The following is a 25,025-nucleotide window of genomic DNA, read 5'->3' on the forward strand; positions in this document are numbered from 1 at the left end:
ACTGTGCCCATTAGTTTGTCGTGCCTCTGTCCAGCAGTGACACAGAGACGATCCCTGGGGTAAACCTATGATCTCCCATACACAGGTCAAAATTCCCCTTGAACAGAGCCAGTGAGGTGCTCTGCCTCACATGGACCGGGATTGTATTCCACAGCATAGGGAGTCTCTGAGTGATAAATCTATCCCTCCAATATGTCCTACTTATATCCCTGCTAAGGTTTAAGTCAGTTGCCTTAGTGGTTCTGGAGGATTTGGCGATTTTGAGGTGGAGCATGTCCATTACTTCCTGGTTGGACATGGCCTTGCATGTCAGGCACATGTCACCTCTGAGCAGACGGTATGTGACTGAATAGAGCGGGAGTGTCTTCAATCTGGCAGCATATGACAGATGTTGGAGTCCCTTTATCCTTTTGGTGGGGGACTTTTGGGGTCTCTCCAATTGCTGCAGATGTCGGTTGAGATACATCCAGAATGGGGCAGTGTACTCGATCATTGGTCTGATAAGTGAAGAGTACAGGGGAACAATGACCTCACTAGATCTGGATGTGTATCCCTTCCTGATCAGGTGGGCAATGTAGAAGGTCTTTCTAGCCACGTTAGCAACGTGAGTGTCAGAAGAAAGGCCACTGTCAACCTGGGTCCCCAGGTCCATGATAACCTCCTCTGTGCTTAGAGGATTGCCACCTATGTGGTAGCCTGGGGTTACCTTGCTTTTCCCGAAGGGTATGACTATACATGTTTTGGCATTTAACGTCAGGCCATGGCTCTGGCACCAGCTATCAGTGTCCGTGAGTCCCTTCTGAAGGATATCCGTGTCTGATGCACTGTCCACTATGGTGCCCAGTTTGCAGTCATCTGCAAACCTTGTCAGCCAAAGTCCTCCCATGTTGGCCTGTACCTCTGAGAAGTAGATGACGAACAATAGGGGGCCAAGGACTGAGCCCTGTGGGACACCACTTGTGACCGGCTTGGAGTCTGACATAGCGCCAGCAACTCTAACCCTGTGGGTCCTGTCCTTAATCCAGTTTGCAACCCATCTTGTGACATATGGGTTTACATTTAGGCTGGTAGGTTTTTCTACAATACCCGAGTGGGGGTATTATGTCGAAAGCCTTTGCAAGGCCAAGGTAGGCTGTATGGACTGCCCTTCCCTCAGCAATGGCCTTAGTGACTGTTTTGAAGAAGTCGACCAAGTTCAACAGGCATGATCTGCCCTTGACCAAGCTGAACTGGGACGGGGTCCAATGTCTGCATGTCCCCTATATCTTTGTTTATGAGCCCCATTATGATCCTCTCCATAGCTTTGCAGACTAGACTTGTTAAGCTTATGGGGCGGTAATTACCAGGGTCCGTAGAGGCACCGCCTTTGTGCAGATGTGCACAACTGGACCCTAACCAGGCTGTTGTGCACACTATGGAAATGTAAAGCAGTGATAGGACTAAAGCCCAGGATACTGTCCTCCACAGTGAAAGTACTGAACCACTACACTATACAGTACTACAGTGTTAGGTCAGTATGAACAGATGTTGACAATTGTATGCAAAGTATCCCATGCAAAACCTGCAGGCACAGTATAATCCCTGTTGTGTTCACACAAAAAGCATTTAGACAGTAACTACACAACATGGCACAGAACACACAACCATAAACTGGAGATATCTGTTGAAGGTCACACTCATCCACAAATGTGATAGGCTGCAGAGTTCAACATATGGAAAGCTCACACTGGGCATGCTCACACACTTTGATAAATGAGACATCTTTCACACAACATGCCATGGGAAGGCTGAACTGGGCATGCTCACACACTTAGTCCAAATGTTCCTCTTAGCAACTGTGAAAACACACCAGAGGATGCACATTCCCTTTTCTAGACACTGATGATGTCAGCACCCTATACGTATATCAGGAGAAAACAAATCTCCTAGTAATCCGAATAGCTTGCTCTGCTAATGCGTCCATCTCTAGTGTCATAACTTAGGTAGGGTTTTGAATCCAGCAAGTGGCAAGTGTGTGTGAAGGTGTGTAAGTATGTATGAAAGGAACATCCCTTTTGGCAACTGTGAAAACACTCCAGAGGATGCTCATTCCCCTTTCTAAACACTGATGATGTCAGTACCCTATAAGTATATCAGGAGAAAAGCAATCTCCCAGTAATCTGAATAGCACGCTCTGCTAATACGTCCGTCTCTAGTGTCATAACATAGTTAGGTAGGGGTTTGAATCCGGCAAATGTGTGTGAAGGGGGTTAAGTGTGTGTATGGAAGGAACATCCTTTTTGGCAACTGTGAAAACACACCACAGGATGCCCATTCCCCTTTCTAAACACCGATGATGTCAGCACCCAATAAGTATATCAGGAGAAAAGAAATCTTCTAGTAATGCGAATAGCGTGCTCTGCTAATGCGTCTGTCTTTAGTGTCATAACACAGTGAGGTAGGGAACAGAGTGACAAAAACTGTGTAGTTAGGTAGGGGTTTGAATCTGGCAAGTGTGAATGAAAAGAACATTCTTTTTGGCAACTGTGAAAACACACCACAGGATGCCCATTCCCCTTTCTACACACCGATGATGTCAGCACCCTATAAGTATATCAGGAGAAAAGAAATCTCCCAGTAATGTGAATAGTACGCTCTGCTAATGCGTCCGTCTCTAGTGTCATAACATAGTTAGGTAGGGGTCTGAATCCAGCAAGTGTGTATGAAAGGGAGTAAGTATGTATGAAAAGAACATCATTTTAGGCAACTGTGAAAACACACCACAGGATGCCCATTCCCCTTTCTAAACACCGATGATGTCAGCACCCTATGAGTATATCAGGAGAAACAAAATCTCCCAGTAATGTGAATAGCGTGCTCTGCTAATGCGTCCGTCTCTAGTGTTGTGATATAGTTAGATAGGGGTTTGAATCCAGCAAGTGTGTATGAAGCGGAGTAAGTGTGTGTGTATGAAAGGAACATCCTTTTTGGCAACTGTGAAAACACACCACAGGATGCCCATTCCCCTTTCTAAACACCGATGATGTCAGCACCCTATAAGTATATCAGGAGAAAAGAAATCTCCCAATAATGCAAATAGCGTGCTCTGCTAATGCGTCTGTTTCTAGTGTCATAACGTAGGTAGGGGTTTGAATCCAGCAAGTGACGAGTGTGTATGAATAAAACATCCCTTTTGGCAAATGTGAAAACACACCACAGGATGCTCATTCCCCTTTCTAAACACTGATGATGTCAGCACCCTATAAGTATATCAGGGGAAAAGAAATCTCCCAGTAATGCGAATAGCGTGCTCTGCTAATGCGTCTGTCTCTAATGTCATAACATAGTTAGGTAGGGGTTTAAATCCAGCAAGTGTGTGTGAAGGGGGGGTAAGTATGTATGAAAGAAATATCCCTTTTGGCAACTGGGAAAACACACTACAGGATGCACATACCCCTTTCTAAACGATATCACAATTATGTATGGCTTTTGATTACAGACATGTCACGTGTGTTTTGCCCACACAGAATGCCCATGTGTGCGGGTTGTCTCTCACAATAATGCATGACATTGATTAAACCAGTTATGGCAATGCACACATGATGTATGTGTGTGCCAAATACACATATGTACCTGTGACCTTCAATAGTTACCATGTGTGATGCCTGCCACATGTGAATACATGGTATTTGCACAGGGTAACATTATGACTGTGGTCTTCTGTGCAGGTGCTGCATGTGGGATGTGTATATACAGTGTGAGATGTAGATGCTATCAGCCTAGTAGTGAGGGATACACACCTGGTCTGGGGCATATAGTCTACATTTTGTTGATGAACAGGTGCTGCATGTTTTCACCTGTTGTGGAAGTGGTAAGACGTTGTTCCATAGCAATGCAGTGACCACATGCTAAGAACCGTTCAGCTAGGGTGTTGTAGCTACAGTAATTCATTAGCATCCAGTAATATGTCAGCATCCCTGGTGAGGGTCTGATGCCAACCAAGGTCAGGGTTCTACCAGCCTGTGTCACTTGCTCAGTGATCCCTTCCATGTTCCCTATCATGTATCCCAGTGAGGGACATCACACATCAGCTGTAGTGGCATGGACAATGACCGAGTCATATGTGTCCATGCATCTGACTGACCTGTATGCTTGTGTTATGTGGTGGACCATAGTGCCCCATGAGCATATCACTGTGACCTTCACCTTGTCCAGCCTGGTGAGCATGTCCTCACTGTACTGGACAATAAAAGTACCTAACACAACCGCAGCAGTAGTGTTGTATAGCTGTACAGACTGTGCTTGTTTGGCACACAGGATTTGTGTGCTATGTGTTATGCGTGCTGTGTGCAGGCCTAACGTATGCCTGTGTGCCAGCTGCAGAGGTGTCTGCCAGTCATGCAGGATGCTATCCTTAGGCTCCACAAATGGCCCGGTGTGTTTCCGTGCTTGTATTGCTGTCAGTGTAGGTCCACATCAGACTGGTATTGCAGTCACTGTAGTATTTCATGCCACCTGACAGGTTATGCCAGTACTGGGTTCAGAGTGCTTAGTCCACAGTTTGGCCATGTGTTTCCATCTCATACATGTGTTGTACATCCATGGGTAGGGGATAGGGTTGACTGTGTACATGTGGCAGTAGTGACATTACTACATGACTCACATATTCCACAACTGTACCATAGAGGTGACTGACAACTGACCTTTGCACATGCTACCATAGTATTGAGATTGCATTGGTGATTAACAGCACATAGGGCCAATGGTGAACAAGATACATAGGTCCATAGGTTCATACAAGGATATCTGCCCTAGGGCATTTAGACACCTAGCCAGAATGTGTGTGGCTTTCACCATGCATTGTAAATCTATCTTGCTATGCCCTTTTCTAAGGTTAGTATACTGTGCCTCTGTCTAACAGTGACACATAAGTGATACCCAGGGTAAACCTACAATGTCACATCCAGTCATTAATATCACTCTTGAAGATAGTCACTGAGTGACTCTGCCTAACCTCTATTGGGATAATATTCCAGAATGAAGGGAGCCTCTGAGTTATGAATGTGTCCCTCCAGCATGTCCTATGTATATCACTCCCGAGGTTCAAGTCTTTCCAGCGTGTATCCTGATGGGATCTGGATATTCTGAGGTGCAGAATGGCCATTAAGTCAGGGTTTGACATGGCTTTATATGTCAGGCACAGATTGCCTATGAAGAGGCAGTATGCCACTGAGTAGAGCTGCTGTTTCTTTAACCAGTCAGTATGTGGCATCTGTTTGAGCCCTTTGATCCTCTTGTTGAGTTACGTATGTGGTCTTTCCAGTTGCTGCAGGTGTCTGGTAAGGTGCATGCCGACAGGGTCATTGTAGTCAATTATGGGCATGATGAGGGATGAGTAAAGAGGCACAATGTCCTCCCCTGATCTACATGTGAATCCCATCATGATGATGTGGCCCATATAAAATGTTTTCCTAACCACTTTGTCCATGTTGTTGTCAAATGGTAGAATGCTATCAACCTGTGTACCCCAAGGTCCATAATTCCTTCGTCTGCACTTAATGGATTAACACATATGTGGTACTTTGTGGTCACTTTGTGTTTGACAAAGGGGATGACTATACACTTTTTGGCATTCAGCTTGAGGCCATGGCTGTGGCACAAGTCATGTGTTTGCAAGAGGCCCTTTTGGAGGATGCGTGTGTTAGCTGGAGAGTTGATTATGGCGTCCGGTTTGCAGTCATCTGCGACTTGCTCAGCCACAGTACTTCCATGTTGGCCTGTACCTCTGATAAATATATAATGAACATGACAGATCCCAGGGCTGAGCCTTGTGGGACACCACTTGTAACTGGTTTTGAGGCTGACATGGCTCCAGCAATTCTAACCATGTGTGTTCTGCCCTTGAGCCACTGTGCAATATCCGTAGTGACATAGGGGTTAATATGTACACTGGTGAGCTTCCCTAGAATGCACAAGTGGGGTATTGTATCAAAGGCTTATGCAAGGTCCAGGTAGGGCGTGTAGACCACCTTCCCCTTGACAGTGGCCTTGGTGACTGTTTCAAAGAACTCAAACAGGTTTGAGAGGCAGGATCTGCCATTAACAAAGCCAAACTGTGTATGGTGACATGTCTGTAGGTCCCCAATATCTATATATATGAGGTTCGTGATGATCCTTGCCATAGCTTTGCAGACCAAGCTATTCAGACGTATGGGGTGAATAGTGTCCAGGATCCGTTAAGGCACCACCTGAATGTAGAGGGACCACTGTTGCTGTACGCCACTCTTTGGCCACATATCGTGTAGTAAGGCTGGGATTGAACAGTAGTGTTATGTCTGGGTGTAGCTCTTCTTGGGGTTCATGTAGGACACAGCCTGGGACACTGTCTGGTCCCATTGATGCAGTGTTTATTGGTTTGGAGAGGGCAGCTCTTACCTGAGCATCTGGGATGTCGGGGGGGGCAGCGCTCTGCTGGGAGACATATTTGCCCTTTTGGTGTGGTGGGGGGGAGAAGGTAGCAGTGAACCTGTCCACTAGGATGATGGCAATGTCTGTGTGTTTGGTATTTCGTGTGACATCTTGGACTACCTCTGAGCATATCTGGGTATTACCACCCAGGTTCCTAACATAACTACAGAAAGCATTGTGATTATCCTCAGTGTCTTGTGGAATCTTCTCTCAAAGATGGCCTTAGACAATATTATGAGTGCCTGTAGTTGTCTTCTAATACTCATCAGTGATGCCTTCACATTTTGGGAGTTTGTTGTATCATGTAGTGGCTTCATCCTTCTATTGTATAGTTTGTTTATGGCTGGTGTCCAGCACACAGGACGTCTGCCTTTGGAGGATTGGGTCTTGCTTTCATATGTGATTGCATGATCCATGCATTCCTGAATGTGTCCATAGATTGCCTTTATACAGGTATCTGCAGTCTGGTCCATATTTTCAACAAGTCTGGGGGCTTTGAAGGTTTCCACATCATTTATGAGGAGTGTGAACATGCTTGACATGAGCTGTTGACTGACGTCCCGCCCTCCAGACTGAGCAAGGTGAGGGTCACATTTAGCTACCTGTCGGGTGATAGAATGTGCCACATAACACAAGCACACAGGTCACTCCACAGCAAGTACAAGTATGAGGCAGTCATTGTCCATGCTGGTGTGAACAACCTGAGACGTACCTCCCTGGACCACATGGAAAGAGACACAGAGGAGCTCTTACAGCACCCTCTCAAACTCAGGACTCCCACACAGCCTTCATGCTGACACAGGAGAGTATAGATTTCTCTGCAAACACCATCATACTGGGTGACGTCAGCTACCCAGACATAGACTGTGAACATTACTCAAGCCACAATACCCAAGCTCTAGGGTTCCCATAGTTCAGACACTCTTTAGCTATGGAACAGGTAGTCAACTTTCCCACAAGAGGGGCAGATATACTAGACCTGATCATCACAAACATGAGCACAAAATGCTCACCACTTGAAGTATATCCCTCATTGTTGCAATCGAACCATATACTAATCACACTGGAGTACTGGATCCCCCACATATGCAAACCTCAAACACATCGATGTGTGTGTGGGAAATGCCCCTATTAGCAACTGTGACAGTACACTACAGGATGCAGATTCCCCTTTTGAAACACTGATGATGTCAGCACTCTATAACTATATTACCTGAATTAAAGTTTCCTAATAATTTGTATAGCACGCTCTGCTAATGCGTCTTTCTCCAGTGTTACAATATAGCTTGGTAGGGGTTTGAATCCTGTAACGGGAATGTGTGTGTGTTAGTATGAGTGAGGTTTGTGTGTGTGCATAATGCTGTGAGGAAAAAGTGCCTTTTGCCAACTGGGAGAACACACTACAGGGTGCACATCCCTCTTCCTAAACACAGATGATGTCAGCACCCTCTAAGTACAGCATTAGAAAGAATTTCTCCCACTAATGCAAATAGCACACTCTGCTAATGTGTCTGCCTCTAGTGTCATAATGCAGTTAGGTAGGGGTTTGAATCTTGCAAATGGAAAGTATGTGTTTTACTGTGGGTGGGGTTAGTGTGTGTGCACAATGGTGGGGGTGGGATGTGGCTTTTGCCAAATGTGGCTATGCACTGCAGGGTGCACATTTCCCTTAACAAACAGTGATGTTGACAGCACCCTATACAAACAAAACAACAAAAGAGAAGGTGTTGGTACCAATAACGCATGTAAGGTAACACTTCTTCAAGTAATGTCCACAAAACGAAGTAGGATAAATGAACAATCCTTTTACTCTATACAAACAACATGACAACAGACAACTGCCAGTACTCAGTATAGTGCTACATGCTACTGTAACACGCACATGTACCAGAATATACCTAGATAGTGTTTTGAAGCCTGAATGTGGCAAGTGTGTGGATGTGGGATGTTTCTGTGTGTTCATTTCCGTATGGAAAACATGTTTGATGTGGCAATCAGGGTACCACAGTACCTGATGCACATTACACTTTTAAACTAATGAGGTTGCCTGCACCCTGTGAGTACAGGTAGAGAGGAGGAAATCGGTAGTAATCCACATAGTGCACTTTTCAAATGTGTACCTGTCATGTATCGACAGCTACTCATGTAGGGTAATAAATAATGGGAATGGCAGGTGAGCGTGTGCATGTGTGGAGGTAGCAGGGTTTGTGTAAATGCATGTGTGACAGAACAGATACATATAGCTGAATCTACATAACAGCACATGATGCACATTCCCATAGTCAATGGTAGCATGTGATGGTGTGCAGCTGGTACACTTTGGTAAGTAGTATGGGTGCAGATAACAATTCAGGACATTCATACAGTTACTGCAGCAGGAATGCTGGGATATACACACAATCATAGTGGAACAGTGAACAGTTACCAACATGTTACTACTTATACACATCTATGTAGTCACTCTGTGCATCAGCAACGTGTTTACCTTTTCCTGCACCAATGTTGTAGTATGCAGGAGGTGGCACAGTGTCATCATATGCACAGGGTGTGGGTTAGGTATGCCCAAGCCAGCCACTGGTAACACCAATTGACATGTGTGTGTATGTGCGTTTGTGAGGGGTAGCAATACAGGGTGGACCAGTGTTGGTGCAGTGTGTGTGTGTATGTGTTTGCCCTAGGTGTTAAATTTCTGCATGTGTGTAAGCACGCACACAGTCCCACATAATGGCTGCCATGTACAGGGTTTTGTGGACAGCCACAGACTGCACCTGTCAGGTCATCCAGATCAGTGTCTGTGGGCACGGACACGGTACCTGTGCCTGGCAGGGGTGCTACGGACCGTATCCGGTACTAACCCAGACTGGGTACTGTCTTCGGAAGCGGGGGTGTGTTGACTGGACACAGTTCCCTGTTGGGACTGTCCAGAGCCACGTGCACGTGGTCTCCTGGGGCGTCCTGATGACAGCACAGACCCAGCATTGCTGGTGCTGGTGCTGGCACTTGAGGTGCGTGAGTGGGCCTGTTGTCGTCCGCGGCCACTGCCAGCTGGTGCTGTTGCCGGCATACGGCCACGTTGATGTCGCAAACGCACACCATCGCCCTGGCCCATGGACATCTGGTTGTGGAGCAGCTGTTGTATGTCCCCACAATGTCTGTCAACGACATCTGTGAAGTTACGAATAGCATTCGCAACGTCACTCATGCCGTCTGTCATGGCTATGCGACATGCTCTCAGCTCCCTCAGACCCTGTCTGGTGTACCTTTCCATACGCGCCTGTGCCTGCATAACAGTCCGAAACATAGTGGAGGTTGACATACCTCCTTGGGCACGTCGGCCAGAGGCAGTACGGCCACGGATGCCCCCACGAGAACCCATGGGCGACTGTCTGCGTGGTACCATTGGAGGACCCTGCTCATGGCTGCTTTGTGGGGATGCATGTACCACAGGTACCACATTACCCTGATCTATGCGCACTGCATACTGTCCATCACCTAGGGACAATGGTGACAAAGGATGTAACGGCAGGATGACTGTGCGCATTGAAGGGGTTGACAGCTGTGTACTGTCAATTGGCTGACCAATGGCGGACCCAGACACACCTTCCTGCACCATTATAGACATTTCATCATCATCAGTACCTGGGGCACAAGATTCAGGTTCCCTGCTGCAAGTCACCAGAGCAGCACCAGAACCTACGGGAGGAAAACAGGGAACACAGATTACAGTCTCAACACATATTTGACAGAGATGCACTTCAATACTAATGCACAAATTCAGAAATGGACACATGCACTCATGGACACACACACACACACACACACACACACATGCACACATGGGCACAGGCACACTTGCACACATGCACACCCCACAGTAAACACACACATCAGTACTGAGTTACACTACTCTTACTATTGTTAAACTGGGTATTGCAGGTATTATTAAACACACTCACCAGCATGTATACTACAGAGTTATACTACTGTTACTAGTATTATATATTGTTTTTCAGGTAATGTTAAACACACTCACCAGCATGTATGGCCTGCCTCGTTGCTAGATGGGAGGGACCTGGAAATATGACGAAAGTATTGTCAGTGGGCACAAGTGTGCCATTTGTTTTGCATATGATACAGTACAGTAGTACACTAGTTCCCTTATACACATCAGCTGCTCATAATGTCTGTATCACACATGCACAATTACATATCATGATGGCAGATACATACCACGTGCACACCTTATGCGTGCATGAAGTAACAGTGTACAGAACAGTCATATGTACATACAAGGAATTAACTCTAATCTCACCCTTACCTCTCTTCAAACAACAAATCAAACTGTACTTCCAAAACCACTGGCTTTGTTCTTGTAGTACTCCAGGCTAACTTCCCTCTCCCCACCCTCTCTTTACCTTTAACCCCTCATTGTGCGTAAAAACTGGCTTCTACCCTGTTTCTTTTCCCTTGCTGTCCTTCTATGCTCTGACCTACTTCTCCCATCCCTCCCACCTCCTCTTGACTGTCTTCCTTCTTTTCCTCACTTCCCTTCTTGACTCCTGCCTCTTCCCTATTATTTTATCTTTCATACTCCTTCTACGTCTCTACCCTTATGAGCTTTAACTATTATCTATATGGCTTTTGCCTTATTGCATAACCGTTATGTTTTAGGTAGAATTGCTTTGAAACCGACAGAACATTGTGTATGAGTTTAAACTGTTTGAGTTCCTTATATGTATGTTGATTTTATTAACAAGCTGGTTTATATTTCTATTATTTTGTATGTCTTTATTAACAACTTGTCTGTCTGCCTTTATTATGTTATGTGTGGAGCTTTTCTCCCCAGGCCTCTACTGAAAATGGACATATATCCAGCTAGACTAGCCCGGTCAACAAATGTAAAATTAATAACTATAAATAAATATGGCATCTTACCTGCACGCTCAGTGTCTTGCTGCTGTGTGGATCCAACCTCCATCATGATGCACGACTGATGCTGTTGTTGTTCTGGGGCTGGATCCACAACACTTAGCAGTAGCCCCTCCTGTCTGGTGAGGGGGGGATGTGTGGCCACCCCCCCACCTGTGGCAACCTGTTGCCTGCGGATATCTGCAGCACGCTGGCGGACATTTCTAATCAAATCACTGCAGTGATGTCTCACCTGCTCATATGTCCTATCATGCATGCCAACATCATTTATCCTGCTAACAAGGTTTTGCCACAGTGCAGACCTCTCCTGCTGATTCTGGGTGGTGCGTGAAAACAGGATGGCATAGTCACGCACCAGGCTCTGGTGGATCACTTCATCCTCTGCAGCAGAGTAGGCGGGGTTCCTTTTCAGAGCCATATTCCCCTGGAAAAGTACACAAACAGGTTATCAGCATAGTATCTCAGCAATATATGGTACACATTCTATACAGGGAGTATTACATTGTACTTATTACTGCTTGGTTGTAACTTGATTAAAGTGTAGCTATCATTCTAAGTCTTTTGGATTAAGCACTTGGCCTTCAGACCAGTTGTTTTACATTAGGGAGGTTTGTGGCAAGCACTGTGGTGGCAGGACACATAGCTTTCATCCTTCTAAGTTGGGAACTGCTGATTGAGAGCCCAGTGTCCAAGTGTATTAGTTCTGGTATAGGCAGTTGGCCTTCAGGCCAGTTATTTAACATTAACAAGGTTTGTGGTCTGCACTCTTGTGTGAGAATAGGCTGTACTCTGCCATTCATATCTGGGAACTTCTGGTTTCAGGTTTATAGTGCCTGCATCTTTGAGCTGTATCTTACTGACATTGGTACACCTTGTTTGCTGTAGCAAACACTACATCCAAGCCTCCTGAATCTAGCTTTGTTTATATGCTTGTTATTTGTTAGCTTGTTATTTCACTGGTACGCTACTTCCACATAATACACAGCTTCTCAGCACTTCTGTGACTCACTACTGATATCTGCATTGCTTACTGTACGTATTTCCTTTTTACACATGACAGCAAGTGACTGCTTGTCAATTTTGCATTTACTTAATTGTAACACATTGCACTTAAGTTACCTGGCACTTGCTCACTGAAGCTATTATATCAGTCAGCAGTAGTAAGTAATATCAGTACACCCTCACTCCCCACTGGGCCTTGTTTTCAATTATTACGGAATTCACAATAGTATTCTAGCATGTCCAAAGGTCAGTTGTCAGTCTCCTCTCCAGTCCAGCTGGTGAGTGTGGTAATCCAGAGGCAATGTTATAACAGCTGCATGTACACAGACAACCCCTCCTCCTAACAACAAATTCAAACACATGTGAGTGATGCAACCATATACCAAACTGGAGGCTAGGCTCTCTCTACTCAATACTGCCATAACCAGTCAGGTGGAGAAGGAAACCACACTCACTACACTCCCAGTCTCACACAGACCTACCACAACAGCAAAACTAACACATAATCACACAAAAACATACTCGGATGCTCAGACTACAGACCTGCCTACGCAGCGGAGACCTCCAAAGCGGACACCCAAGCAACCACTACCACAGAAACAAACACGTGCAACACATATCTCACAAAGCCAATGTGCTGAACACTCACAGCCCTTAACAGTAAACAACACACCTCATACACCTGTAATAGGTGCCTCTATCATCAGGCACACTGACATCACGTTCACCAGGCTTAACGAGGAGAGGGTCACAGTGTGCAGCCTGTCGGGCACTACGACCCGCCACATAACACAAACACTCAAGTAACTCCAAGGCAAGTACAGGTATGACTCACTCAATGTCCATGCTGGTGTGAATGACCTGACACATACCTCCGTGGACTACATGACATGAGACAGAAAGGAGCTCTCTGAGCATGTAGCCCAAGACAGTATGACCCTCACCTTGAGTAGCATCTTACCCTCACCAAGAATGATGCCACAATATCAAGGCAAGATGATCCCTTTCAACAATTGACTGAAGTACTGGTGTCATTCACAGGTGAGCCAATGCCTGTCATCTTGGGGTGATATGCTGTACAAGCCATGATGCTTTGCTAGGGACAGCTTGCACCTGTCACCCCTGGCCATTTGGATTTTGGCAGAGGCTCTTGCTACAGCCATAGTGCCTTTATTAGGCAAGGCTCATAACCCACATCCATACGTATCACAAAGGATGAGGAACTAAGAGTGATGCTACTCAACACCAGAAGTCTAGACCTCAGGATACACGGACTCAAAACTCTACTTAGCATTATGGACATCGATATCTGTGCAGTAACAGAAACCTGTTTCAGGTTTCCCAGGAGCACAGCAGCACTAACAAGTTATACCTGATACCATTCTTGTCGGCCCCAACACTTGGACCAGACAACAAAGGAGGGGGAGTATCAATATTCATCGCAGATTCCCACACCTCCACAATGGTGGCAAAGTACCACATAGGTGTTAAGCCATTGAGTACAGAAGACGTAATTGGGGACCTGGGGAACAAACTTGATAGCAATCTGTCATTTGTCAACCACATGGCCAACGTGGATTGAAAGACATGTTATATAGCCCAGCTAATCATGAAGGGATTCACATGTACGGCAGGGGAGGTCATTGTGCCTCTTTACTCATCCATCATCAGGCCTATAATTGAGTACAATGCACCTTTTGGGATGTACCTAACCAGACACCTACAGCAACTGGTAAAGCCCAACAGTACCTCATCAAGAGGATCAAAGGGCTCAAACAGATGCCATATGCTGCCCAGTTAAAGAAAATCCAGCTGGACTCAGTGGCATACTGCCTGTTCAGAGGCAATCTGTGCCTGCCATATACAGCCATGTCCAACCCAGAAGTAATGAACATGCTGCACTTCAGGAAATCAAAGTCCCATACAGCCACACGCTCAGGAGACCTGAACCTTAGCACTGACATAAATAGGACATGCTGGAGGACATATTCCTAACCCAGAGGCTCCCTTCACTCTGTAATGAACTCACAGTACAGGTTAGGCAGAGTCCCTCATTGACTCTCTTCCATAGGAATCTGGATGAGTGGATGGAGATCATAGTTGTACCCCGGGTATCACTTCTATGTCACTGTTAGACAGAGGCACAGTATACTAACCTCGGAAAAGGGCATAGCAGCATAGATTTTAATTGGGTGGCAAAAGACAAACACATTCTACTAGGCTTATCAATGCCCTAGGGCAAATAGCCTAGTATGAACCTATGAACCTATGTGTACTGCTGTAGTACTTCTGCCATATGTTGCATGTGTGTGTGTTGTGGGGGATGCACAGGTAATGGCCAGATATTTCTGCACAGGCAACACGTCTGAAACACTCTGGGTGTTCATCCCTACATACTGTATGTGTGTTGCCATCCAACCCTGTGATGTGGACACACATTACTCAGCCTGGATATACATATCCCGACAACACCACAAGCACAGTACACTACCTTGCTATGTATGCATGTAATTACACAGTTATTCACTAGTTAGGACTGTGATGCTATCCATGCAGCCCACTGGGCCAGTGGAAGCCACAACACACACTGCTGGCCCCTTTGCAAAAGCTTACCACAAACATCCCACATAGTGCATGTACTGTGCACACACATATCTAACCCAGACCGTATGCACACCACTTATTTATCCTGTCCAGTGGACTACAGATACAGGCACATTGTATAACAATAGCAGGAGGCTACTGCAGCACAGGGCAGATTCACATGAAGGCAAGGCATCTGTGGTCAGCAGTGTTAAGATGCTTCACATTCACCAAATGCACAGATATTGGCAACATTGTTGCAGACAGTTTAGGTGCAGGTACCCCCCCCCCCATTCTCCTACACAAGTGGAATTAGTTATCACAGATGACTGTAACCTCATGTCCAGGTGAGGGCCACCCTCAACATTGCAGAACACATAGCATCACTGTTATAAAATGGTATCCCTGGATGTGTGATACGTTCACCCCTAGAGGACATAGCACCACATTACAGACTGATATTAATCCCTGGCCATACTACAGGATATGTACCTGAACAGTGCCATACATACACAGTGGTCCCACACCAATGAGGAGGAACCTCTACTGACCCTGGGAACTACTGCATCATATGCATAACTGGCCTTGTGTTCTAAGCTATGGAAGTTTTAAGTATGGACAACATGTACAGCAATATTACATATGTATATATTTCAGGACTATGTACACACAACCTATCTCATGGACATACCTATAGATAGTGAACTATGATACATTTGGAGGTGTCACAGTAAACACAGTATTAACCTGCTACTTTGCATTACCTGTGTTTGTGGCAGCTGTTGCTGTGTCAGTGGTGCTGCTTGCTGTTTGCTGCTGCTGCTGCTGCTGGTTTTGCTGCTGGCTGTCTTTATTTCTGTTTTTTTTCTCTCTGTCTCTCTCTCTCTTTCTCTGTCGGTTTTGTGCAATGAATGTATTGCATGTGTGGAGTGTGGGTACAGGATGCTTTTGTAGGTATCTGCATAGGTCCATGTGATGGCCTCTGCACCAATTGTAAGGCAGCATTTGCTAATTGCATGCAGCCAGTTGTGTACTGATTGCATGTCTCACTGTGATTTCAGGACAGTGCTATAAAAGGGTATGTGAGATAGGCGTTGCCCTTTCAGATTGTAAGGGCGTGGACCATGCTGGTATGCTGTTGACAGTGTTCTGTGAGTGTGAAGGTTAGTACGTCTCTCATGCTTCATGCTGTATTGTAAATTCAGGTTGCTGCATTTCTCTCACCTGTTCCCTGTAGTGAGTGTGTATGCATACTGACACCTACAACTATATTTCATATGAATTGCAATATATATATATATATATATATATATATATATATATATATATATATATGTGTGTACATATACATACTTTCATATATGTACATTAGCTGACATTATTGGGTACAAGCTAACAATTAGCAGGGCTGTTTCTGTTAACACTACACTAGTATGGGAATCCAGTAATAGGGACAGTAAAAGTCTGCCTGACATGCTTTGGGTAGTACACATACTATATTGCCTTTATCTTCATTCCTACTATTACATGTTCCACTTATTTTAGCACTATATTCCTGTATGAGAGTCATGGCTTACTGGTAGGTCATACAGACTAGTGTTACAATGGTCTTGTGGTAGGGCCTACTAGTATGCTTATATTTTGCTTTCAAATTGAGTACAGGGCCTATCAATCAAAGTGCTGGAGGCACCTTTAAGCAGTTAAAGGGGTAGTAGGTCTCACAGGAGTCAGGCTGTGTTGCAGATTCTGGTTGCTGCATTTATCTTCACTGTTTCCTGTAGTGAGTGTGTATGGATACTGACACATACCACTATATTTCATATGTATTAATATATATGTATATATATATATATATATATATATATATATATATATATATATATATATATATATATATATATATATATATATATATATATATATATATATGTGTGTACATATAATACTTTCATATATGTACAATACCTTACATTATTATGTACAAGCTAACAATTAGCAGGGCTGTTTCCGTGAACACTAAACTAGTATGGGAATCCAGTAATTCAGGCATTAAAAATCTACCTGACATGCTTTGGGTAGTACACATCCTATATTGCCTGTATATTGATTCCTACTATTACATGTTATATTTATTTTAGAACTATGTTCTTCTATGAGAGTCATGGCTTAGTGGTAGGTCATACAGACTAGTGTTACCAAGGTCCTGGGTTCGAGACTAACAGTGGAAATTTATTTTTCTTTCGAACTGAGTATAGGACCTGTCAATCAAAGTGCTGAAGGTACCTTTACACAGTTAAAAGGGTTATTAAGCCTCACAGGAGTCAGGCTGTGTTGTTGATTGTGGTTGCTGCATTTATTTTCACTTTTTCCTGTAGTGAGTGTTTGTGAATACTGACACCTACCACTATATTTCATATGTATTAATATATCTATATATATATATATATATATATATGTGTGTGTGTGTGTGTACATATAATACTTTCATATATGTACATTACCTTACATTATTATGTACAAGCTAACAATTAGCAGGGCTGTTTCCGTGAACACTAAACTAGTATGAGAATCCAGTAATTCAGGCATTAAAATTCTACCTGACATGCTTTGGGTAGTACACATCCTATATTGCCTGTATATTGATTCCTACTATTACATGTTATATTTATTTTAGAACTATGTGCTTGCCTGTGAGTCATGGCTTAGTGGTAGGTCATACAGACTAGTGTTACCAAGGTCCTGGGTTCAAGACTGACAGTGGGAATTTATTTTTCTTTCCAAATGAGTACAGGACCTGTCAATCAAAGGTGGCAAAGGCACTTTTAAGCACTTAAAACCAGGTCTGCGCTCGTTTGCTGAGCTCACGATCTTGCACTAGCGGTGAGCTCCGCACACACAAGCGCACACCCGCACTATTTTCTTTGAAAGAAAAGAAAAAGGGGTGACAGGAAAGTGGTGAAAAAGGGGTCACAAAGAGGGTAAGACAGTAGGGAAACAAGCTTGGAATTTGCATGAAGGATGTAGGTGAGGCCCATAACTGCCCATGTCTTACCCAGCAACAGCTGTGCATTTGTATGCAATTTGGTGTGACATTTGTAACCTTCCACCCCTGAGAGAGGTGTCAAGACAACATTATTACCTGTTGTACAGCCAATTGTAATTAACAGTTTCAATGTCCAGCGGACATGTGTGCAACATGGACAGCTATGTATGGGGCGTAATTTTTTTGTGGGTACAGAGTGCCCTTTTTTTTTTTTTTTATCAGGTGAGAGTGGTATGTCAGGTGAGGTAGTCGGTATAGCTGGGGAGGTAGGTTGGGTAGGTTAACAGACAAGACAGACAAGACGCATACAGGGGTGGTGTATGACACATGTGGGGGGGTTACACAATTGATGGGGACGGAGGTTGAGATATCCAGGTCACATGAGCCCACAGATGGCAACAGTGGAACTGATATCCCCACCCATAGGCAGTTGCCACTGTTCCTTCACAGCCCAGGACGGGGCTGTGCTGGGGGCTGTGCAGGCGGGACAACGGGCATGCCCGTAAGCTGTGTCACCTGGGCCTCAAGCTGGCATAGGGGCCCAAGAACAGAGTCTTGGATCTCCCTTCACACCACAGACCGGACACCTTGGAGGGTGAGTGGACGAGCTCCTCCGGCCACGCTTGCAGAGGGGGGACGGGCCCCATCCCCTGCAGCCCTTCCACCCGAAGGTGGCACAGGGCCACCGGAGGAGGGTCCAGCCTGGGCACTAGTGCCAGGTGTGATCGCCAGCTGAGGTGGGAGAGGTGGGTCCGCTGGGACCTGCCTTCCCAAGCGTTCTAGGTTTGTGAGTATGTTATGTTAGTTTGGGTTAGTGGCATATTATTCCATTCAAGTTAGTTGTAACAGCATGCATTGGTATTCCCATTAAACAAACACCCAGATATTAACACCATTGAACAATGGGCATATCAATATCACATGCATTATTTGAACGGAAATACACAATCAAACGACATGCAGGGTTGATTAATGGCAACAGGCCATCAGGTTTGCAGGTATGAACAGGGCACATGCAGCAACAGACATGCATATATTTTTGAAACAGGACAAATGTCCATGGTTAATGAAATGTTCACATACCAGTATTTAGTGAGTTTTTTTAATTTGCAATTATAGGGTGGGGTGGAGAAAGAAGATGATGACACATTCATAAATTATACATTGATATACATTTGTAATAGAAACACAATTTACTTCTGGGTGATAGTTTCCACATGATTTAAAACTGACTGTCATGCTAGACCTGTTACACATACATCACTATCCTAGTTATTTTGAATTTTATCAGATACATCATCCTGCTACACTTTGATGACAGGGCAGGGGACAACTATGGATGTTTAGTATGTCAGACAATCATTCATTCTATCTGCAGAGTGCTGACTGTGATCACCATATACAGATTTTGGCCTGAACATTCAAGAGTCAGACACACTGAAATCAGTTTGGGATGTTAGGTTTTAATTCCCACATGCATTTATTTCTGTAGAACCACACTGAAGCTTATATATTCAGGAGTTATTACTACTTTATTCATTGATACATGACACTTTCTGTCACTCTCACACATCCTGCAATTTCACAGTTCATGTTGGTACTTCTAGGCTTTGTTCACATATTAGACCTGTGGGGATTCCAACACTTTCCAGCAGCCTCACTTCTGTCATGATTCAGCATTTCAACAGAGGATATATCTCACATGTGATTACCTCTGATTCTGAAGCTGTACTCTTGAGACTACTGCAGGTTATACTACATTTAATTAATGGTGGGACATCTGTATTACAGCACTATTTATTTCTATCACTTATATTTCCAGTTTCACTTGCATACTGATGAACTTGTTGCAGCTATACCTGCAGACTTGCACTTGTTGCTTGCACATTCTATTACTTTTAATCAATACACTGCAGTATTCTGCTACATGCTACACTATAATATTTATGTACAAGTACTAGGTGGGGTTACTAACCTGCATGGTGGTGCAGCCGCACCAGCCTGCGGTCATGTGCTCGTCATTCATAGAGCGGACACCTGCAGCTGTAATACAAAACAAGTAATATTGGGATACACATCTCCGTAGTATCAGCTAGTTGAATTCCTTACATACATAAGTAAAATGTAACTTACTCAGTTGTGGGGCGTTGGGCATATCCCGGTCCTCCTGGATCCATTGGGTCAACTGGTCTTGCTTACGTCGCTTCAGGTCCGCATGGTGGTGATGGACCTGCTCACCAGTGTGTGGAATCCCAGTAGCACTAGTAAGATCATGAGCCAACTGGTCCCATGCCTTCGCCCTGTATGCTCCCCATGAGACCTGGCCCTGCATAAGTTGGGCCTCATGATGGTGAACTAGGAGCCAGACCATGTATCTGGACTCCTCAACGCCCCACCGCTGTGCTCGAAAGCAACGTCCCTCCCCTACTCCACTCATTCTGCCTGCAGGTCTATTCTACAATCGTTTCTACTGTGTATTCCCGCCTATGGGGCTTATATATGCCGATTTTCCCGCACATTTCTATGATTGGCCGGTTTAGAATTGTATCTACTTCACAGAAACTGCTTTATCATGCTCCATTCTGGATTATATCCTATATATATGCTATTTCTGCATTTCTAAGCACTGCTGTCATGGCTTAGTGGTTTAGTACCTTGACTTTAGTGCATGGTATCCTGGGTTCGAATCTGACCACTGATTTTTAATTTTCATGACTGTCTAGAAATGAGTTGAGGACCTGTCAATCAAGCATGCCAAAAGCACTTTTAAGCACTTAAAACCAGGTCTGCGCTCGTTTGCGGAGCTAACGTGACAGACCGGCGGTTAGCTTGTGGGCGTGGCGCGCACCTCCGCGCAAACGGTGTGCGCTGGGATAAACCTTAATTGGCTAGTAACACACATGTTCAGCTGAGCACAGCTAGTTGCACACAGTTTGAGCCTGTTAAACCGGTGCTTAGCTACGGGCAAACAATTTGCAACTTTTGAAACACTACTCAGCTACGGGCACTCTGTCTCACAGCAGCTTAGCTATCAGTACATTTCTAAATATTTTTATTATTGTATTACTTGAAAATATATGCTCCATTTCATTCCATTTTACAAAAGGAAATACTTTTACATTTGTACAATACTGTCAGGGGCCTTTTTAGTGCTTATTTACAGGAAAAAAAAAAAAGGTTGTTGTGTGGCTTGAACCTTGCATGCCTACTCTTAGGCCGACAACTCTACTGCTATGCTATTACTTCTTCGCTTACTTTGCATATTTAGTTCTTATATCCTTTTCCACTGATTGCTAACTGCAGTTGCGCTAGTAGCACACGAGCGCACACAGTAGCAAACATTTACGGGGTTTAAAAAAAATAAAACCATTTTTATTTTCATTTTATAACATCTGTTCACATTTTAAATTGCTGGTCTGTGGGGGCATGTGTTGTGCAGTGTGTTTATTCACATTTCCATGGCCTCTCTCGTGGCTGTTTACTTTCAGCCATTCTAGCCTTCCGGGGGCGTATCCGCTTGCAGGGCTTAGCCTACGGACACGCCCCCTACTCTCTTACACAGACCGTGTAAGAGTTACGGTGTGATTCAGCATGCCTCATGCACCTCATGCATATGCATGACATGCTGACATCACACAGTTTAACTGCAGCCTCCGTGTAAGAGTTATAACTCTTACACGGAGGCTTCCTGAATCTGGCCCATAATCTTTCCATCTAATGATGGCTTGAAAAGAAATTATGATTAAGGAATAACATTTTTGTTGCTGTTCAGCTTAACTTCTCCTTGCATCCCTTCAGCACACCTTTCCTGACCAAGACAGCACAAATAACCATTTAGGAAATAACTTAGATAAGCCAAAAAACATAGGGTTATAGGTGTTCTGGTATGTATTTTAGAACATTTTCCCAACCTTTTAATCCAATAGTGTCCTAACCAAAAACATGAGTAAGAAAATAATTTGTTTTTCTTTTTTCTTTCAGGAAAGATATAAGTTGTGCCCAAGGTTTAATATTCAAAGATGGCAAAACAGTAGCTCACAACAAACTAACAAGCCATTTGTTGTCTAGATACAGAGGTCCAGTCTGGGAATATGTTCTGCCTCCCTAACCCCCCCCAAAAAGGACTATCACTGCCTATGCATCCCTCTGGTGTTAGATTCGAATGAAAGCAGTAGTTTAGTAACCTTCTTTGTACACCTCTGAGGTCTGTGAGAAAAGTAGAAGAAACCATGACCACACTGGCCTCAGCCCAAACAAAAGCTGTAATGACCTCATGTGCACACCTCTATGGTTTGACTGTAATGAAAATTAAAGAAGCAACCCCTCCCCCATAACCTACAACAGCTTTCTGTGCATGCACTTCTGAGCACGGCTGGTTTTAGAATGAGTGCAGTTGAGAGCAGAGACCATCATCAGCTTTATCATAACAGGATCAAGGTAAAGACCTTAATCAGAAAATTAATACATTTTTTCTCATTTTTCCCAAACCAGCAATACAGTCAAGGATGATTAATGGAGTCCCCTGTATCAATTTGTACAGTCTGGGGAGCGGGGACCACTGGACTCCTTGAAGTTTCTGAATGTTCTGTGATATATTTTATGCATTACTTTTGAAATATGATTACTTGTTAGCTACATTTTTTACTGAAACCCAGAAGAATAACTATCCTGGCATTACTGGCAGTATGCAGAGATAAAATCACTGATATTTTTTACAAACACACACAAAAGCCATAGCAATACTAGTTTTGTACTTATTTTAGCAAATAGCAATACATTGTGGACCATTGGTACAGCCACACCAGTTCAGTGAATGCTGTTTAACAATAGTCAAACAGCAGCAGGGATAAGTCACTTTTATTTATCTCAGTGAGGAGTAATGTATACCTGTCACTGTCTCTGATTTCATAGACCTTCCCTGATTTTGCTCATACTTTTTCTCTGTCCTTCATAAAAAAAAAACTTTGATTTGCTAGTAAATCGTTCAGGAACACTGACAGCGAATACTTCCAGGCATCAGATGTTTATACTTTATATTATCCAAAAAAATGCAAGTTGATGCAAAAGATGTAAGTGAACTGAGTGATATTTAAAATATGCTCCTGATTTTCAGCCTTTATTCTGCTATTATTTTTGGTATTGTGCTGAATTCTTCTGCAAAGAAGTTAAGAGTTGTAGTATCTGGTGTTCTACCAATATTTATAAAACTCCCTGAAAGTAAAAACATCTCTGAAGATCGGAAGCATCAGCTCTTCTTACAATAAAAGTTTTGCACTCAAATCAGTCATTCTGGCCTGCTGATCTCTCTAGTGTGTACCTTGCTTATGTTCATTATCAGCTTTATCCTAACAGGGTCATACCACATCCCTTTTCAGGTTAAAGAGCATAATTAGGAAATTAATCAATTTTTTTCCTCATTTTTTCCTACACATCAGTTGCTTTTGTGGGCCCCCCACAAAGTCACGGATGATTAAGGGCCCCCCTTGCAGCCACAGGTATTGCAGGTACCTAAAGCTGGCTATGTTGTTGGTTTTAGTGGAGAGAATGTCCACCAAGCAGGGTTTAATTAAGCCAAAGGCACTATGTCAATGGTAAAATATTTAATAGAATTATGAAGCCTGTTACTTGATAAAACACTGTTACTATAACCAGGGATATTTTTGAATTTTAAAGGAGATATAAGTAAGAGTTATTACCCATCTGGTTTATTAAGTATCAAGATTGCTTACTAGCTTTTGTTAGTTTGACAGACATGTTACAAAATATCAACATAAGATAACTTGCTGTGGTTGGGGCCCCCCCAGCGATAACAGGTGCCTAAAGCTGGCTAGGATGCTAATGCAAAACCTGTTATTATATCAACTTAAGTTTGTAAGAGCAATATTTAAAAATTGTCCTTATTTTTGGGTCTTTGTCCTACTTTTATTTATGGTTTGTCCAGATTTCTTGCTCTAAGAGGTTGAGAGGTATGCCCCTACACTTGAAGTGTTAATTTAGTTTGCAGATTGCCTGTGAATATTTATCTTGTAATGGAATAGACCAACAGTGGCTTGATCCATTTTCTGTTGCAAACTGGACTAGTAAAGGAGAGAAGAATGAATTGCATGTATTTGCGTGTAACTCCATTTGTTATGGGATTATTTTTTGTTTGTCTGGAATTTTCCTGACTGCACAAAAGTCAGTTTTGCGATCAAATATTACACAAAAACATTTAGGAATGCTTCTGTTACTTGTACCAAAATATTTTCCTATTACAGGTCGCTGTTACATTGCTGTGTTAAGGTAGGGTGAGTTCCACCTGTTGCTGGAGACTCGAGCTTTCACTAGTAATGCATCTATAACTATCTTACTTTATTATTTCATTACCACAAACATACTTTTAAGACAACTAATCTGATGCGCATTGCACATACAAATTTACACAAATAAAAAAAGTAGGAGCATCTGCCCACAGTAACAGTGGACGTCTAGCATATACATCATTTATGTATACTTTCAAAATAATTTCCAGTATAGCATTGGCATAGCTTAGGACGCAATGCAGAGGAAAACATTTTATTGAATAAGTGGAAATGCTTGATGTTTTCTGTTTTATGTTATCTGTGGGCTTCATGATAATGTTTTACAGTAATACTCGATATTTGAGAACCTTTTTCATGGAGGTATACTTGCTAATATATAGCATAGTGGTAGATTTGGTTTATTTTAAGATAACGGATAATCTGACCAGTGAAAGGATTTAAAGCTGGGGCACCTGTACTCTTAGTGCCTTTAGATAGTTTTAAAATAGCTTATCAGCAGAGGATGAAACATTATCCAGTCCAGAAAATGAGCAAAAACAATATAAAATGTATTCTTAAAGAAGAAGAAAAAAAATCCTCCCTTACAGGAGCAAACCACTATCCCACCATTCATCAAGGCTATGGTGTACTGTTCTGGCAACAATATCCAAATGTAAATAAAGGAAAAAGGAAGTGAGATTTTTGGAGATAGTCGAACACAAATTAACAGAAATATTTCA

At 43.5% G+C, this 25,025-nt stretch overlaps 1 protein-coding gene across 1 annotated transcript in view; it reads left to right on the forward strand.

Annotated features, from left to right (window-relative positions):
- The window catches only part of LOC122807560 (sodium- and chloride-dependent taurine transporter-like), a 1,880,476-nt gene that overhangs the window by 1,026,159 nt on the left and 829,292 nt on the right, over positions 1 to 25,025 (forward strand). The window lies entirely within an intron of this gene.

Source organism: Protopterus annectens, chromosome 7.part1 (genome assembly GCF_019279795.1).
Source record: "Protopterus annectens isolate FY-2018-M chromosome 7.part1, PAN1.0, whole genome shotgun sequence".
NCBI lineage: Eukaryota > Metazoa > Chordata > Ceratodontiformes > Protopteridae > Protopterus > Protopterus annectens.